This window comes from Gavia stellata, unplaced genomic scaffold (assembly GCF_030936135.1).
Source record: "Gavia stellata isolate bGavSte3 unplaced genomic scaffold, bGavSte3.hap2 HAP2_SCAFFOLD_119, whole genome shotgun sequence".
Classification (NCBI taxonomy): Eukaryota; Metazoa; Chordata; class Aves; order Gaviiformes; family Gaviidae; genus Gavia; species Gavia stellata.
Genome location: NW_026776317.1, coordinates 108,707 through 112,622, shown reverse-complemented (window position 1 = coordinate 112,622; position 3,916 = coordinate 108,707).

Below are 3,916 nucleotides of genomic sequence, written 5' to 3'. Positions count from 1 at the left end.
TTGTGCTGCTCTGTCACACGTACAGGCCCTTAGCAAAACTCATTATATTTGGGGGAGAGACACTCAAAGAGAAAGAGATGAAAACACTTTAAAATTTTGTTTGTGGTTGTCCTTCAACAATTTTGCAGCAGTATGTGTGGACTGCTTCTCCAGTCCCGAGTTCTGGCGTGCATTCTGCTTTCTGTTTCTTTGTGGAATTATGTTTCCATTCATCTGCAAAGCAAGCATTCATAAAAATCGTGTTCTACCTCTGCAGAACTTATTCTTTTGTTCCTCATTTGCTTTCTTATGAGAAGGAGAGAACGATCCTGTAGTTGTTTTTGTCAAGCGGTTTGGTATGTGTTTCTTGCAGATTCTATTTTCTGTCTTGGAATACTCTGAAACTCCGTTTCACCTATGGTTTTGTCAGAGACAAAGTTTCTGACTTTCTGCTTTAACAGCTGGGAAGAAACAGCACGCTTATGTAAGATGATAAGCGGTGCAGGACTGAAGTGTTCCATAAACAAGAGAAAACAGATATTCTGTTACTGCATCCTGTCTTCATACTTAACTGTATGTTAGTGAAGACTTTCCAACTATCAATACCGTTAAACGGAAAGGGCAAAAAGGAAATGTTATCTTGATACCAAAGACTCAAACAAATTAGTTAGCATACAAAAAACCCAGATCCCTTTGTGCAAACTTTGTACAGATGAGTTAAGATGATACTGCTACTGCGTTGCACAAACTGAAATATGCATTAGTTTTCCCGGAAACAGGCTGGCTGTGGCGATTAGCTCTATTGGGTTATGTTAATGTTGTCTACCTGGAGACAAAAGTAGACCTAGCACCTGATATAGCCTCTGGGTCTCCTGATAATGGCCGATATGCAAACTTGAGACTTGGCCAAACAGCCAAGTCAGTGAAATGCCCCAAATGGGTGCCCTAAGGCTGACCTACCTCATTATAATGTTAAAAAACACACCTCCTAGCTAGAAAAGCCCCCAACCCAAATAAGCCCCCTACTCTCTGGGCATGCGTAGTGAATTAAAAGAGAACTGTATCTTTAAGATGCAGTAAGAAAGATCCTAACCAATAGTTAGCTAAAGGGTGGGACCAGAAGGCGTAACTAACTTTGTTAACTGTTTAAATACCTTTCATGATTTGAACTGGGTGTGCATGCTAGGAGGAAGGATCCCCCATGCACCCAGCGCTGCAATAAACCAATGTCGGCTTTCTAAACTATCATTTGGTTTGGAGAGTTTTCTTGGTTACGATTTTCGGTAACAATCTTAGCAAAGATAAATGCTGGCCAGCATTGCCTTTACTTGCTCAAATCCAGTGTTTTAAAAACCCTTGTCATGAAGTTAAAGACACTCTACAGATAAAATGTCTCCAAATAATTCTAACTTTCATGTACAAAAACATACATGCAGTCTTTATTTTTAGCTTCCGCTTGATTTCTGTCTGTCTTTGTTGCTATTTTGCTAAAGAAACCTGCTAAAAACCAGGTACACAATACTGGGTTGCAAGTGAATATATTTTGGAATTGAAGTACTTTATTGTTCACTTCTAGCCTCTGGTAGTGCCTCATAGGATTCATTTGAGAAGTAGAAATGGGAGAGAAGAAAAGACACGCTCTGAAATAAACTGTAAGCATATGACAACATTAAATATTCTTAAAATAATCATTGATATTCACTTATTTCAACTCGTATTCTGCATAGCTGACGTATATAGAAACAGTTTTAGTGATATTCAGGAAAAGAAAAACTTATGCTGTTTCACTTACGGATATAGTTTCTAGATGACTATGCAAAAGAAACATTAGTGTAAAACATTTGAATACTCCTTTTGTCAGCACTTCAGCAAATGTCACTATTGCTTCATCTTAACTGAACAGGACGCAACCTGAGCTCTTCTGAGAGCTGGTTGGTATCGCTTCATACGCCACTGCAGCAGGGATATTCGGAGTGATGCCAGATTGTGCTAAGTAGCAGAATGGCAGAGGAAGATTTTTCTGCCTTAATTTAGTCTCTTGTTGTGGTTTTTGCTTTTGAACTGAAACAGTCCTTTAGAAATCAGGAAAGGAGGTGGTTGATCGCTGGCCATTAAAAGCAGACTCCATCCCCCAAACTGAGGTCATTCTTTTGCTTGAATTAAATCAGAGCAATCCTTGGAGCTTTAGTTGTCTTTTCTGAAGCTAAAATTGTGGGAAGGAGTGTTAAAGAGTGTCTGCCAAAGAGCTTTCGTAGAAGATGCGATAAGCTGTCTCCAAACTTCATTCACGGCTCTTTAGTGCTATTGAATCACCCCAAAGAACGTGTTTTCTCTAAATTACATCTGTATTGGTGCTCTAAAGAGGGCACTTCACGTCCTTGTTTGCTGAATGGTTTTCCTCATCCTTCTAATGAGTAAGTAGGTGGGGCAAGTGGCGATTGTGCTGCCTTTGTGACAGAAGAGTACTTTCTGTGCCCCTTAGTTTCCAGCAGGCACAAGTTGGGGGTGTGCCTGTGTCAGAAGTTTCCATCAGTGGGGCTGTGATGCACTCATTAAACTGGATTTGCCTTTTTGGTTAGCCTTTGGAGCTGAATTTGGTCTAATTACAGTCCAACTTAGATTCTTGTTTTCATTTCTCCTCTGTAGTTGGTCAAGTAAAATTTGGTCCACTGTTGAGGGAAGAGACGGAGCCACATCGTGAGTTTGTGAGTTACAAGCAGCGTGGGCTATGCTCTGCACATTATTCCCTGAAAATGTCTGTGGAGGAGGAGAAATCCAAGATGTGTAGCATACCTCCTTAGCGCTACTGAAGTTGGTAGTGAATTTTTCTGACAAGTAGCATATTGGTCCTGGATCTTTTGGTGCCATTGCACTATATGCAGCAAGACCCCTTATTCGTGGGCTCTGCCAGGTGTGATGTACGTGCTAAGCAACAGCCCTTGGTCTTGTGGGTTTCCCCTATGCTTTATACCTCATTGCCAAGTATATCATTCCCTTTATTTATAGAGTTATTTTTTTAATTGTAGAATTACTGTGCATATTCAAATGTTTCTCTCCCTTGTGCTTGTATTGACACTTGAGCCACGCCGAGTCTGGCAGTTGATGTATTCTGTGAAGGTGTGTTGCCAATGTTTTCATCCTACGGACCTGTCAGTACAAGGGGTGTGAGAACTCAAGCAGTGAGGGAAAAGGTGTCTGTGCTGCCTCACGCACACGATTGCAGCAGCTTCCTCTCTTCTGTGGAGACTGTTGCTTTCCACACTTGTGCTCTTGGGCAGTTTCTTCACATTCCTGGATAAAAAAGACACTCCTTTGCTTCCTTACTGCAGACTTCTGTGTTCTCTTTGTTTTTCTAAGGCAGGTGTTGAGGTGAAAAAGTTGGCTTAGTGCATAGGTGGGAGGGACATTGGCTTTGCTCTGAGTTGGTTTTGGGAAGGGTGTGTAGCTGGGAATGTAATTCCTCTTCTGAAGGCTACAAACTACACGTGAGTGGGATTTCTGGCATAGGTTTCCTTGTACTGCTCTGTCGTTGTACTAGAATCTCCTTCCCGGTGCCTTGTCCTTTGGTAGTGGGTCAGCTGGCTCTGGGTGTATGAGTTTGTACGTGATCTTGCTCTTCCTCAGCAACGGCTGGACAGGTAGTCTGCAGGTTCTAGTGCCCGTTGGAGACAGAGGAGAATAGCTTACCACATCTCACATAGGACTTAGGCAGTTGTTTCAGCTATGTTATTTAGACCTTGACACGACTGCATACCAACATCATTTCGGAGCCCTGGTTATACAAGTGTTTCTTAAACATGGTAATGAAGTCAGTGTTTCACTGTAAACTCATCACTGTAAACTCCAAAAGATTTTTGAACTGATTCCAAGTTATCCCGGCTTTGCTCCCCTGTTGCATTGTCTGGATTATAAAGAAAATACAATTGGTAGCATCGTA